At 42.7% G+C, this 16,126-nt stretch overlaps 1 long non-coding RNA gene across 1 annotated transcript in view; it reads right to left on the reverse strand.

Moving 5' to 3' along the window:
- Positions 1-1,976: 1,976 nt before the first annotated feature.
- Positions 1,977-16,126, reverse strand: part of LOC117884645 — a 69,093-nt gene continuing 54,943 nt past the window's right edge. The window contains exon 3 of the long non-coding RNA XR_004647616.1: positions 1,977-2,056. This is a non-coding gene — a long non-coding RNA (uncharacterized LOC117884645). The remainder of the gene's footprint in view (positions 2,057-16,126) is intronic.

A 16,126-nucleotide genomic window follows, 5' to 3' on the forward strand; every position in this document is an offset into this window, starting at 1 on the left:
CGAAGTGCTGCCTCAAAGCCTCCCTGATTCTAATTGCCCCCCTCTGAGCTCCTCTGACAGCCATAGTATCTGGCTGCCCAAAATCAGTGGCCAAGCGCTCTGCCTCAACACTCCACCCCTGAGCAAACCTTTTACCCTTAGCTTCACAGAGATTATGTAACATACAGCACGCAGCTATGACCATGGGAATACGATCCTCATTAGGTCTACCCTGCCATAAAGGCATTGCCAGCATGCATTTAAAATCTGCCAAAGACACATTTAACTGTCATCCAGCACCTACTCAGCCTGTCGCTGAACCGCTCCTTATTTCTGTCCAGGTGTCCTGTGCAAGGTTTCATGAGTCACAGCTGTAAGGGATATGCCGGGTCTCCCAGGATCACTATGGGCATTTCAAAATCCCCCCACTGTAATCTTCTGGTTTGCAAACAAAGTCCCCTCTTGCAGCTTTCTGTACAGGCTGGTGTTCCTGAATAAGCGTGTGTCAGGAACCTTCCCGGACCACCCAGCATTGCTGTCAGTGAAACGCCCTCGATGATCCACAAGTGCCTGCAACACCAAGAAGTATCCCTTCCTATTAATGTACTCTGTCGCAAGGTAGTCTGATGCCAAAATTGGAATGTGTGTGCCATCTATCACCCCTCCACAATTAGGAAACACCATTTCTGCAAAGCCATCCACTATCTCACGCACATTTCCCAGAGTCATAGTCCTTCGTAGCAAGATGCGATTTATTGTCCTCCACACTTGCATTAACACAGCCTTAACAGTCGACTTCCCCACTCCAAATTAATTTACAACCGACCGCTAGCAGTCTGGAGTCACCAGCTTCCACACACGCTTCTCTACTGAGAGGGCAGCTCTCATTCTGGTGTCCTTGCACCGCAGGTCTGGGATGAACTCCGCACATAATTCCAGGTGGTTTTATGCATCCAAAAGTTCTGTAGCCACTGCTCTTCATTCCACACTTTCATGATGATACGATTACACCATTCAGTGCTTGTTTCCCGAGCCCAAAGGCTATGGTCTACCCTATGCAGCTGCTCTGTGAATGCCAAAAGCAATCTAAAGTTGCTCCTATCCTTATCATGCAAAATGTTGGATGCCTGCGAGTCTTCTTTAGTTAGGAACTTGATAATTAACTGCACTGCCATCCCCCAGGTCTTCATGACAGTTATCAGAGCATAGGAGAGCAGTGCAGGATCCATCTGTAACCGTGCCTTCGTGGGTCACAACTGAGAATACCAAATTCAGGACAAACTGCTGAGAAATACGCCAGACACACCCCAAAATTGGTGGTTATTCCCCCATAAGATGTACCAAACCAACAACACAAGTAAGCTTCTGTTTCACCACACTGTCGAACAAGAAGTCAGAAAAGCAGTTTCCTTAGACATTCCAGTCCTTGTATCACCACCAAAAACACTAGACTTAAAGATGAGTGGTTCTTTAAAATTAATTTAATCAAATAAAAGGTTCTTCTGATTCCAAAGGGCCAGCCACACACCCAGGTCAATATACAACTCACATCTTACCCAATAAGCATGCTTTTGCCAATCCTTTAGTATCTAAAATCTAAAGGCTTATTTAAAAGACAGACAGACAATAGTTAAAATTGGTAAAGGAATCAAATACATACAATCCTGATTCAAGAACTTTGCATTTATTGTTGCAGTAATGGAATAAACTGCTGGCTTAAGTCAAGTCTCTGGTTGCTTCCAAATCATTGGAAGGTCCTCAGTCCCTTGGTTAGAATGCTCCCATTAGTATAAGTCCATAGTCCAGAGGTTTGAGCAGGAAAGAGGCAAGATAGAGAGGTTTACAGCACCTTTAGAGCTTCTTCCATAGGTGCCGACTCCAGGGCTGGAGCACCAATGGGGAAAAATTGGTGGGTGCAGAGCACCCTCCGGCAGCTCCCCGCCCCGCCCCAGCTCACCTCTGCCTCCGCTCCTCCTCCCCTGAGCGGGCCGCCACGTCCTGCTTCTCCCCACTCCCTCCCAGCGCTTGCGCTGTGAAACAGCTGGACTGGTGATGGTGTCCCCAAAGTGTACGCGATCTGCCGACAAAGGGAGCAAGTGTGAACATGAAATTCCAATTTTTATTACGTCAACTTTCAGGTGTCATCACCACTTTTGTTCACAAAAATTGGTAGTGTAGACATGGCCCCAGTCTCCTGAATCCATTATGGTTGAATTGATTATTCAGAATTAGCCCCAATGAATTCACCCTTCTGTAGTTTTAAGGAGGGATTCAGAAAAGAAAAGGGACGTTGCTTGGCACACAAGACGTGTGAGACAATTCCAAATTGTATGGTTGCAGAAGGAGTGATGTTAAGAGTGTGAGAACAGACAAAAGAGAGGATGTAAAACTAAAGATGCCTGAGAAGAGCAAGAGAAAATGAGAGCAGGGCAGAGTTGTGCAAGACCATGAAGGGGAGGATTATGAATTTAAATCTGATATGGAAGAAGAGAAGAAACCCTTGAAGAGAAGAAGTGCATTGGTGACAATGGTCATGGCAGCAGGGTGGAAAGATGACTGACACCGTACTACTAAATTTGCTTCCCATACACGTTTTTATCTGATGTCACCTCTTAACATCATGTAGTAAAAAACAGTAAAGAAAAATTCCAGATCTGATACTGAGATCAACAGGAAAAAATATCTATTGTGCTAGACCCTTTGAATGATGGGGCAGCAAACATTCTTGTATTATTTCTTTGATTCTTCTCCTATCATCTTTTTAGGCTCCAGCCCAATTGATGCGACAATGAAACATGGTGAGAAGTTTTCAGTTAGAGTACTTTTGCAGCAGGAAATGCCAGCGGTCAACATGCTTTGACAAACATAAAAACTCCTGCAGAAGTCAAGGTAGATTTCACCTTTGACACAGAAAGCAGAGAAGCAGATTAGCTAGGCAGCTTTTTAAGCTGTTGGCAGGAGATAACTATTAGTTCAGTTGTAGTATTGGCCTAAAAAGGAAGATGCTGTACTTATTACTGGAAAGAGTCTTATTCATTAGATTGTTCCACATGTCCCATTATGACTATGGGGCACAGGAGCATTTGAAGTCATAGTTTCAGAAATGTTTGTGTTGATGTATTGAAGTAATGTGTATCATATCCTGTTTTCCAATTATTGCTTTGGCATTACAGTTAACTCTTTTCACAAAGTATAAGTTTGAAGTTCCTTAAATTTGTTTGTCTTCTCAAGGGTCTCACTCTCCTACTAAAAATTTCTTCATCAAAAATATACACCAATATAAAACACTGTCTGATGCACAGAGAAGGTGCGATTTTCAGTTTCTCACTGCTAGACAGGTTGGCAAACTGTTTAATTTTAACTTCGCAGATTGCAAGGTGTGTAAATGCAACAGCTATATCCAGAATGAAATAAAGCTGAACAGAAAGATGCACTGAACTACTAATCTGTCTGATATTGTTAAGGTCATCAAGGGCATACCTGGTCACTGCCTTAAGTCCCGAGTGCTTATAATAGCAGCTCTTCCTCTAAGTGTCACTTTGCATTTGTCTAGAGAAATCAAGGAGTTAAATACATTGTAAAGCAGGTGACAGGCAGAGTATGTAAATTTTAATTGTTAAATTGGTTTACAGTAACAAATTGTGTTAAAATTGCTTTCAACATTAAAGCAAGTTACAATAAAGATATTATTTTCTCTAATGGGTAATTCTATTCATGAGACATTTATCTAACCTAGGGTGAGTTCATTCTGAACGCAGATGAACAACATGTTAGGCCTGATCTCTAACAGGTGTAAATAAGGCCTGAAAATAAGAAGTAATTGCATCAAAGTCAATAGAGTTAAACTAACGTAAGATCAGAATCAGGCCCTATATATTTAAACCTGCTAATGTGCAAGCTAACTGTTTTAGCAAGGTACATGGTAATAGGTACGTGCATACCTCAGGTCATAATATTGCCAACTACATAGTAAAAATCTACTCTGGGATTTTCATAAGTAGCCTAAGGCAATCAGGCTACTCCCATGGACTTTCAACAGAATTTGGGCACCTAAGTACCTAGCCGCCTTTGAAAAATCTCAGCTGTAAGTGATACTAACAGGCTAGTGAGTGATTCAGAAACATATCTAAATAAGGTATTGTCCAATTTTTTTTTTTTAAGAAAAGTAACCAGCTCATTAACATTTTGCAATGTAGCAAAATGTTGTAATTCCCAGTATTTCTTTTAAAATATTTTGTTTATGGAAATATACGTAAGAACTGAAAGAATCTGAACATAACATACCTCCTTATTCTGTCGCCAAGCCTTCCAGCCAGTTGTTCAATCTAAAGGGTTTGGAAATGGGTGTTTTGACTATAACCAGATGGCTGGAAACTGCCAAATCATCCACATTTTCAGCATGAGTAATATTTTAGCAACTCTAGTTTTTATCAGGTGTTTTATGAAATTCGGTCTATTTGTATCCTCCTTAATGTCAAATGTACTTCTGATTTATATCATCTCATTTTCCACTGCTATGTCAAAATGGTTGCACACTAGCAATATTTTAATAATGAATTTATTATTTTAATTCCTCATTATGTTTGCTGGTACAGTTAAGATTTCACCACTCTGCAGCAGGCAGACTTGTTATTAATACACTTCTATAGATCAGATTCATCTTAATAAAAAAAACTTGGCTATTCTAAATAAGGTCTAGACTATAATCAACTATCACATTCCAGATGATTTTCTAGTTACACATACTCTGATCAGTTTCTTTAAGTTCTAAGGGCAAAGTACTGAAAAATAACAGATGAGAATGCTGTTCTTTCATAAGGAATGGGGATGTGATTTGTGGTTTTAGGGGGTGGGTGGGGTTGTTTTGGGGTTTTTTTTAAGAAAATAGGTAGTTCAGACAAAATAAAGATGATTTTAATGTAACCAATGGACGTAAGAAGACAATCTAAATGTGGCCAACAGAGATAATTGGGGTTCAACTGTGATGAAATTTGGAAATAAGTAAAACATTCTTTAGAAAGTATTTTGGAAGATATTCAGCTCATTAAAGCAAAATGAACTAGTTGCCACCAATACTATTTTTTCAACTGATTATTTATTTTGTTTGTCCACAGTATTCTTAGATGTTTTCATCCTTTAAGCTTAAACTATTGAAGTCAATGGGACCTAGGGTGTGCAAGGCATGCAGAATTGGATGCAACTGTTATCAGAGCTAGTCACATTCACATAATTTCCATTTTGGAGATCCTAGTATCAATATTATGGAGACACTTTTTCTCCATGGCTTGGTATTTTAGATAAAGCTAATTTAATTGCATACATAGTCAGTCATATTCCACATTGGACTATCGTTCTCAAAGCCATTTTAACATAGGTGTTCATATTTTCTGTTTGTGCAAACTTCACATACTAGTCTAACTCATTACAGCCAGGGGCAGCTTCAGGCACCAGCGGAGCAAGTACAAGCCTGGGGCGGCAAGCCGCGGGGGGGCAGTGCGCCAGTCGCCGTGAGGGCGGCAGTCAGGCAGCTTTCGGCGGCATGCCTGCAGGAGGTCTGCCAGTCCCGCGGTTTTGGCAGCAATTCAGCGGCGGGAACGCCAAAGCCGCCGGACCGGTGGACCGCCCGCAGGCATGACGCAGAAGGCCGCCTGACTGCCGTGCTTGGGGCAGCAAAAACCATAGAGCCGTCCCTGATTACAGCACAGGATTCAAGAGTTGTCCCTTGGTAAGGTGTACAGGACTGGACCCCTAAAGCTCCAAATCTGCAAGCTCATATGCATGGGCAGGTGCCTCTGCCTGTGTGAAGTCCCAGTGAAGTCAATGGAGTTCTCTGGAAGCAGGGAGATCCACCCACTCACATGAGCTTGTAGTATCAGGGCCTAAGGGAATGGGACTGCTCACATTAATAAAGTTATGTACATGCTTAAATGTTTGTAGGGTCAGATAATATTGAGCAATGACTGTTACAATTCTCTTTACTCTGGATACCATTTTATCTGGAAATATTAGCTGTAAGAATTTCTGTATGATGGCCCTGTTTATCAAAGATCCACAAACTCCCAAGCTGCAGGGGTGAGCAGAAGTCACAGTAAACTGTATAGCTGGCTTCTTCGTCCCATTTAGCTGTTCAACAGCTAGCTCAGATGGATTGAATAATTTTCCTGATTGCCTGGGTGACTCCTGCAGAGTCACATAGGGGCGGAGAGCTGATTAGTATTCTAGTTAATAGAGCCCAGAGCTATTAATAATAAATCCATGAGAACTCTTAATTAAAACCCCAAAACTACTGTCAGACAAAAATCAGCCAATAAAATGCCATTAATCTATAATGAATGTAATATCTTTACTTTGTAGGATTTTAAAATATTACATTATTTGAAAAAGTATTTTTAAAAAGATGATGGGCTAGTAGGTGACAACTAGGGGTATGCGGTTAGAATGGGGTTTATTTCTGTTTTGAAACAGGTTCTCTCATGGTATTTGGGTGGCCTATTCCATGATGTGATGTACTGTTCTTGTGGGGTGTCCTTGTTTGGTGAAGACAGTTTTGAGTGTGTTAAGGTGTATATCCTGGGCTTTCTCCTCGTAGCATATTCTGTGGTATCAGAGTGCCTGGCTGTAGATAACAGATTTCTTAGTGTGTTTCGGGTAGTTACTGGAGCTATGAAGGTAAATGTGGGGATAACTGGGTTTCTTGTATGAAGTAGTCTGTAGGGTTGTGTTATTGAAGCTGATTGTGGTGTCCAGGAAGTTGATGCTAGTCTGGGAATGTTCAAGAGAGTATAATGGACAGGTGGTGGCTGTTGAAGTTGTATGCCCTCTGCACGCTGCTCCTGCCTGAGGAAGTCAGTGCCTGCAAACACCGCCTCCGCAGCTCCTATTAGCCGGGAGAGCTGTGTGGGTGGTGCTTGCACAGAGGGCAGTGTGTGGAGCCATGTGCCCCCCCCCCAGGGGCCACAGGGGCACATTGGCCCCTCCCGGGAACAGTGTGGGGCTGCGGTAGGCACGGAGCCCGCTGCTGACCCGGAGGTCCTGAACAGTTTGTTGGACCTCGTATGGGAGCCCTGAGACTTGGAGTCAGGAGCTCCTCCTCGTGGCTACTCCGGAGGCCATGGTACAGGTGACTGAATCAGCCACATCGGGGGCTGCCTGCAGCAAAGCCCGGGCAATGAGCTTACCCTTCTCTACCAAGGAGGAGAACTCTTCTGTGGAGTCCTGTGGCAACAGCTCCGTAAATTTTGCCATCGCTCTGCAGGAGTTGTGGCTGTACTTACTGAGCACATCCTCGTGATTAGAAATTTGGAGGGTTCCTGGTAACCTTGGCACTCTCACTCATCAGCTGTCACTACCCCTAGGGACTCTAGCAGGGGATGAGTGTATAGGTGCTCAAACCCCTTAGAGGGAACGAAGTATTTTCGTTCATTCCTCTTCGCCATTGGTGTTAAGGAGGTGGGGGTTTGCCACAGGATCTTGGTGGGGTCCTGTATTGTTTTAATGAGTGGCAAGGCAATACGGGAGAGACCAGAGTGGGTGAGAATGTCCACCATGGGGTCTGATATTTCGACGGCCTCCTGGGCCAGGATCCCCAGGTTCTGCGCCACCCTCCTCAGCTGTGGAGCACCCTGCTGTCCTCCAGGGCAGGGGCAGTAGACGTTCCTGCCACCACCTCATCAGGAGAGGACAAGGTCCTACCTGGGAGTGGGTCCTGTTCCCTGCCCTCAGCACCGATGGGATCTCGCAGTGCCCAGTCTTCCTACGTGGTCGGTGCCTGTGCGGCGAACATTTAGTCCTGTCCCGGGTGAGGTACCAGAGGCACATATGATGCTGAGGCCACCGACACCACCCTGGAGTAGGACCTCTGGCCCTGACCCTGGTGGAACGTCCAGGCGGTCCAGAACGGGAACTGGGCAGGAGCCTACCACGGACCAGGCCAGGGCCCTGGAAGAAGCTGCTGCTGTCCACGTCTGTCAGTCCTGGATCGCCTGCTTCTCCTGGACCTATAGGACTCTGTTTCCAACTTCCGGGGCTGGAGCACCCACAGGGAAAAATTGGTGGGTGCTCTGTACCCACCGGCAGCTCCCCCCACTGCCCCCCCACCACAGCTGACCTCCGCCTCTGCCCCTGAGCACACCGCTTTCTCCCCCTAGCTCCCAGCGCTTCCCGCTGCAAAATAGCTGTTTTGCGCTGCAAACGCTGGGAAGGAGGGGGAACGTGGCGCACTCAGGGAAGAGGCGGCACCGGGATGGGGATTTGGGGAAGGGGTCCAATAGAGGCAGGGAGGGGGTGGAGTTGGGGCAGGGACTTTGGGGAAGGGGTTGGAATGGGGGCGGGAGAAAGCAGGGCAGGGCTGGAGTTGGGGCGGGGCGGGCTCAAACACCCACTGGCGCCGGGAAAAGTTGGTGCCTATGGGACTCGCTATAAGAGGACCATGGAGGAGCGGTGCCCAGCAGTGCCGGAGAGCAGGGACTGGAACTTGGGGACTGGTGTGGCTTCCCTATCCACCCACTGGTGGATTGTACCAGTGACTGGTGCTGAGGAGATGGCGACTGGCGCTGTACCATCACAGGCTTGCCTCTGGGCGACACTGCGGGTCTCACGGGTGCTGCTGAGACTGAGCTTGGTGTCCTGTCTCACCTCGGAGGGGAAGGCAGTGCCAGGAAGGCAAGGAGGTCCTTGGCAGCCTCAAATGTCTCCAGTGTGGAAGGCAACTGCAGATCACGGCCTTCCCAGATAGGGGAGTGCTGTGGGCCTGAACTCAACTGGTCCTGTGCAGGGGCAGGAGTCGACATGAGCCTAGCTGGTGGAGCCGAACTCCCGTAGCCCAACATGGGTGTCCCAGCGGCAGGCTCCTTCAGTGCCGATTTGGGCGTGGGGGCACGGGGGATTGCGAGTGGTGCCACCACTGCCCTGTGTGGAGCCCCTATGTGGGGAACTTTGCCAGTAGCGTGGGTTTCTGGCAGAGTCCTTCCTTGGCGCTGACTCCTACCTTGTCGGTGCCAATGCACTGCGTGCTAATATTGAGGTGCTTGGCATCGGCTCCATTGAACCGGGGTCCAAGTGAGGATGGAGAGCAGCCTCCATCAGAAGGATCTTGAGGTGCTGGCTGATCCCTTTCCTTCTGAGACCTCTGACGAAAACCCATGCAGATATTGCAGCGTTCTTTCTGGTGGCTTTCCCCAAACACTTCAAGCAGGAAATGTGGGGGTCACTTCTTGCCACAGACTTGCCACACACTGTGCAGACCTTCGGGGCATGCCCTGGTACCGGGGGACAATGGGGTACCCCCAAATGAAACTTATCTAAACTGTACTATACTAACTAGTACTATAACCTAACTCAGTGATTCCCAAACTGGGGGTTGTGAACCCATAGGGGTTCGTGAAATGTTACAGGGGGTTCTTGGGAAAAAAAATCCCTAATGGTGGACAGAGCTGTTCCTAGGGACCTCAGACAGCACAGGGCCAGCAGCTAGGAGCCCCTAGTCATCCAAGAGCTAAGCAGATCCAAGCAAGCATATCTATCATACTGAGGAGATTTAAACTTCAAGGTTCCTTATAAGAAATGGAAAGGGAGGTGGATATTTTTTACTGTTTTTAAAATTAAATAGGCAGCTAGTATTGTTTTTAAAATTATTATGAAGAACAAGTTTAAGCTCTGTTGTAACATGCATTGTGTGCCTGGACTGCTCAAGACCTGAATGCTTGTGTAGGAGGCACTCTGAGTTGGCTTCTTAAATACCTTCATGCTGTTTCACATCTGATACTCCTTGATGAAACATAGGAGCCTTGTCTTATAACAGGCTTGTTCAAAGTGATACAGGCTACGAAAGTGAGATCTTGGAAGAGTGTTGCCATTTTCATAATGTAATAAAAATACTGTAATGATAAATAATAATTAATAGTGTGTAATAAGCATGTCATAAAAACAAATTTTATATTTCCAAGATCACTGCTTTTATAATTTATACTCAGGGAAAAGGTGAAAATCCCTGGAAATAGTCATTTTTAGGAGCGGGTTCATGAGACTTGACATTTTAGTGAAAGGGGTTCACAGATTGTTAAAGTTCGGGAACCACTGACCTAACTATTGACAGGGAAAAAGTTCAAGACTGCTAGAAAAGTTACACTTGCAAAGCAAGAGATGAGCATTCTGGCTAACTGTCATAGGCGGTTAGGAGGAACTGGAGTGGCGGTGGGTCGGCAGGACCCTCTATTCAGTGCCATGGAGGCACGACTCCAGGGGGTGCCTGGACTGACCCAACGGGTACTGCTAGGGGGAAAACCTTTCGGCTGCTGTGCACACAGTGCACGCACGCACCTAATTGGAATTGACACGAGCAATCACTCAAAGAAGAATTGCTCTACCCCAAAGTACACCAGATCTCCAGTACAGAAAGCTTCTGCAGGATCCAAGAAGCACGACCATACATTTTCACTCCTTGCACCCTAGATCTAGCAGATTTTCTCTCTCTCTCTGTGCTTGTAGCGGTGTTGGTGACCATTTAGTCATTAGATCTCTTAACTTTGCTACTACAATTGGTCAGCCCACCCACACCTCTATTCATTCTTGTTACCCTCTTTGCATCCTTTCCAGTTTGCTGAAAACTGTCTTGGTTTTGACTGTCTGCAACTGCAGACTGTATTCCAAGTTTGTGGGTGGACAGGGTGGGGAGATTTTTTTTCATATCACTTTTTGTCTGCCAGTGGTTTGATGCAGAAGTGAGTGTTTTGTGATGGTTTTAACGTTTATGCACCGTATTTTTATAATTGATAGTGCTGGCACCTAGAGCTTGGCTTAGGCATTTTTTTTATTTGTTAAAATAAATGCTTCCCTTATTCAATAAATCTGAATTAGAACATTAGGGGAGATTAGTCCATGGTATCTGACAAAGTACTGATAATAAGTCATTGATGCACAGCTCTTTGATGAACCGGACCTTGCCAAATCCTATTGAAGGCATTTGTCTCCAAGTGGTGAGTAGCCTTGGAATTCTCCTCTAATTGAGTCGTCTTTAAAACTGGTCATCCAAATATCACCCATGGCCAGAAATTCAATTTTCCACCTAGGATTAGGTGCAGTGACACATCTTCAGCTGGAGCAAGTTGGAGAGAAAATATCACACTAGTGCTCTGTGCTCCATTGGATCCCCATCCAGTACCACATCTATGACTTACACAAACAACCCTCTAATGCCCACAAGCACTAGAAATACCTAGACAGACTGAAAACTAGATAAAGACTGAAAATGAGGAGAATGTGCACGTAAGTGCAAATGAATGGTTATGTGCTGAATTGCTATTATGTCTCTTGAGGTTCCACCAGGATTGGTGGTAAGACTGAGTTTATTTCTTTCATTAATGTTCTGGAAGAGGAGGTGATCAAAACATAAATGAAAATCAAAAGTCATAAAATAGGGGGATGTTTCAAACATGAGAAATGACAACAAAATATAAAAAGGGAAGTAGAAAGAAGGTAGAAAATTGATATAAAAGGAAAAAAGCAAAATAATACAACTAAGGAAAAATATTTGAAAACTTAGAAACATTTGCAATGTGAGGAAGAAACTTCAAAACAAAAAGGCTGACAGAGATATGGAGATTACAGTGGACTGTAAATTTCTTATGAGTTTGCAATCCATGATGGCAATAAAAAAAAGCAGTCAATGTGATACAAGGCCTGCATACATAGAAGAGCTTATTTCATTACCAGGAAGATTTAGATTAACTATAGAAAGTTTTGAGGGCGTGGGGAATATAAAAAGAACTAGGGGAATGGAAGGATTGACAAATGAGGAGCTGTTAAAGAATTAACTACACACATAGGCGCTCACTCGGGTTCTCTGGGACTGGAGCACGCACAGGGAAAAACTATCGGGTGCTCCACACCCACCAGCAGCCAAGCTTCCCCCTCCTCGCCTCCTTCTCCCGCTCCCCAGAGCACTGCATCCCCGCTCCTCCCAGTGCTTCCTGCCCCCCCCCAGTACCTAACAGCTATTTGGTGGCGCTTAGGACTTTCCAGGAGAGAGGCGGAGAAGAGGTGGGGCAGAGGTGGGGACTTGGGGGAAGGGGTGGAATGGGGGCAGGACTGGGGTGGGAAAAGGCGGGGAGAGTGAGGATGGTGCGGGGGGGGGAGGGGTCGAGCACCCATGGGGCAGAGGGGAAGTCGGCACCTATGACCACACACACACACACAGAGAAACAGACTTCTATAAGATCATAATCTTTAGCTACATTATGACCGAACTGGGAATATAAAGAGTGTCTACAAATATTTGAATGGTGTAAAAACTAATGGTGAAATCCTGGCCCGACTGAAGTCAGTCAATGGGATTTTTGCTCTTAACTTCAATGGGACCAGAATTTCAGCTTAAGAGAGGAGAGGAATTATTTTTTATGGCATAAGGAGGGCATAAGAAGCAATGGGATAAAATTTAGAAAAGCAACTTTTGACAGCATATCAGGAAAGCTTGCTAAAAGTAGGATATACTGGACTGGAACAGACTCTCAAAAAAGGTAGTGGAAGTTCCACCACCTAGGTGGATTTAAAATGAGACTGGAAAATGTACTAGCAAACAATTTCCAGGACCAATCCTGTGCTGGTAACTGAATGGACCAGATTAATCAATTGTCTGTCAAATTTAATTTCTATGGCTTGATGATTATGTCTTCACTAATATTGCATGAGAATTAAAGAGGTCAACAGATAGTTTGGAGGGAGGGAGAGAGAGAGATTCATGTCTACCAGCACTAATTCTAATAATAATCCTAGTCCTTAATAGGCTCTTTGCTTGAGTCAGTCTCTACTGTATATTCCCTGACTCTGAGTCACCATCAGATTGTGTTTCTATATCCTCCCACTTAACTCGGATGTAGATCGTTTGAGCTGGTATTAGACAGCAGCAAATGGTACAACCTGGTTGAAATTCTTTAATGCTTATTAGCTCTGCAGCAGACTTCTACAAGATTTTAGAGTTTTAGTGATATTTTTCAGTGGATGAGCAAAATGGAAATTTGGTCTTGTTAACATAAGATGTTTAGCATCTTCCTCCCCTTCCCCCTCAAACTAGCAGCCATGATAAGCAACATTTATTTTGCTGTTTGGTGGTGGTTGAGTGTAAATCGTCCAGATCTTCCCCCCAAAATGTGACCCATGTATGAGAGTATCGGAGGAAAAAAAGTCATCTACAGAAGCAACTGGATGCTGGGCCTAGCAATTTCAGGAAGGTGCCAGCTAGCACTTATACAAAAGGGGAATATACACTTAGAGGTACCTGGAGCAAAATGTTAATAGTTACATATCTGCTACGTATACGGAGCTCAGTTCACAAGTAGGAAACTGCTCCTTGCCCTTTTATTATTTTGACATCTAAATCATAGTAATTTTCCATTGTAAACACAGTAATATTTTTCTGCTTTCCTGGAGCTTTACATCACCACTATCATTGGAAAAGGTTTGGTTATTTTAGGGGATTAAATTAAAAATAGATAGTACTTGGGCTTGATGGAGGATTTTTATACGTAAAGTAGAATTACATGTACTTACATCACCTCTTCACCTGACCCATGCTCATATTTACTATTAGAGTGTGAAAGACACCCCACCATCTGTGATTTTTATTGAAAGAAGATACCAGGCCATAAGAAGCAGCTAATACTAACTGGAGCAGCTGTGCACTGTCTCCAAAGAGAATTATGGGACATGCATTGAATGCATGGCATTGCTTTGTAAGGATCTGATTAGATACAGTTCGGTAGCAAAAAATGTTATATATTAACCACACACTCTGCTGTTTTAAAAGTTGAGTTTCATATGTGCAACCTACAATTTTTTTCTTCTGTAGATTTCAAATGTAGGGTAATTGCATAGCCTATTTCACTTGCTATGATACAAGTAATTAATTCCATCTACATACTAGGGATGAAACTAATTACATTATTATAGGCTAAAAAAAACTATGGTACATATTGAACCTCATGACTCAAGAAAACTTTTGACTGCTTAAAACAATGGTTTATGTTCAGCACTGTTTGTTATATACCTACCCATGTAATAGTATAACCCCCAAAATTGAACTGCGAAAATAGCACCTAAAAATTATTCTATTTTTTTAAGGATATACATATATTAAAAGAAATACACTAAATACACTCAATGTCTTCATGGGTTGATTTCACATAGTGGATGTAAACAGAGGATTTATAGTGATTTTAAAAACAGTACACTGTTCCCATGCATAAAATCATGTTAGAAAATATCGGCCACTTATGATTTTTGCTATAGGTCAGCACTTTCATGTGATTATTTTTCAAAAAGTGTCAGAACAGAAAATAAGTGATTTGTACTGTTTGAAGCAAATTCTAAATTAAAATATGTAGCATACAGCCTCTGTTAGCGAAAATGACTGCGCATTCATAAATTGGGAAGATTGGTGTTACCCTTTTATAATGTAGCTGAAAATTTAGTCCCTGATATTAAAAGTTGTTAGTCCCATGATCTTTGCGATCTAACTTCCCATAATCTATAGAAAATACTGTTGGCATATTTTATTAAGCGAGTTCAACACACTGGAAACGTATATGAATCATTTCAGATTCATTCAAAGTAGTCAGAGTTTCATTTTCAAAACAGTTCGGTTATATTAATGGTCTAATTCAGCTTCTATGGACAGCTAAAATGTACATATCACAGCTTCTAAATATCAAGGATCCTGCTTTTTAATTGCATTACAGGAAGACAGAATACTAACCTTCCTAATTTACACATGTGCATAGTCACAATGTTTTTTATAAATAAATGAGCATATGTGCTGCACATATTAGATTAGAATCTGACTCAAACAGTAAAAATATTTTTTCTTTGTGTTGACACTTTTCTAAAAATTAAGAACAGATAAATGGGCTGCCATATTGCAATAAACAAATGACCAATGTTTTCTAACAAAGATTTTATTCATCTGTACCCTGAAATAATATAGACGCTATTTCCAAACGCTTAAAAATAACTCTCCGTGCAATAATTTTCTTGTTCCTATTGGGGCTTGGATACAAAAATAGCCGCCCAAAGGAAAATTTGGCTTAGAAAAAGTATGTTATATATTTTTAAACATAATTTTTACAGAATCTCTGCCATCCAGATCAGCTGTATGAAACATTTTGCAGCTCAAGAAAATGAAAATTCAGGAGGATCTCTCTCTCTCTCCGGTAAATATAATAAAATATATCTTCTCTTCAAGGAAGTTCTTGGTATGCATATTCTTATGATATGGGATGTATCAAGTAATATCTATCTATATAACAAGTTTATTAATAAAGTTGGATACTAAAGACCCAATCTTTCAAATATATACTACTAAGCATAGTGGATTAACTTAAATAGGAAGTTTATTAACATCACTGGGACTACTCAGATCAGTAAGCACTACCTTCTGTATTACTGTTTGCAGAATGGGGCTTAATCCTTTCAGTAGCTTTCATTTAAAGGTTTTCTTTAGGCAGATGGACTTGTAACAAATCCATGATGTAAATACTGGACACTTCAAAATACCCCAATATTTCTGTTACAGAATAAACATTTATTTTATAGGAAAATAAATTAAATTTTATTACTTGCATAGCACAGTGGAGTATCTTTGCAGATCCAAAGTAAAATGAGTGACTCAACCACACATCCTAAAATGAAGCAAACACCACAGTAAGGAAAACTGGATGTTCTACTTTTCAACAAAACTGTTAAGGACATAATAGATTATGACACTATATTAACAATAGCCTAGTAGTTAATGATCAAATCTCATCTTAAATGATAATATTGTTTACTTGGACTGCTTCTTGCCAGTGTCACTTTCATGGGATTCTGAAGTATGCTTGTGAAATAAACAACACCCTTGTGGAAACCTCCCATAAAACTGTACAGCTAAAAATGTCCTGTTAGGTTATCAAAAGGACTCAAACTAGGACACAGTGAAACACAGTAAACAGCTGGTCACATGTTTACACACAGTAAGATAGGAGGTCATTCTATAAGGACAGTTAGCTTAAAAATATCTAGAAAGAAATAGAAAACTGAACCAATAACCTAAATGCTACTATGAGCTCATGGTTCATTTTGAGAGATACTGTAGTAGCAGTAAAAAGAATATTAGAACTAT

The sequence above is a fragment of the Trachemys scripta genome, chromosome 11, assembly GCF_013100865.1.
Source record: "Trachemys scripta elegans isolate TJP31775 chromosome 11, CAS_Tse_1.0, whole genome shotgun sequence".
NCBI lineage: Eukaryota > Metazoa > Chordata > Testudines > Emydidae > Trachemys > Trachemys scripta.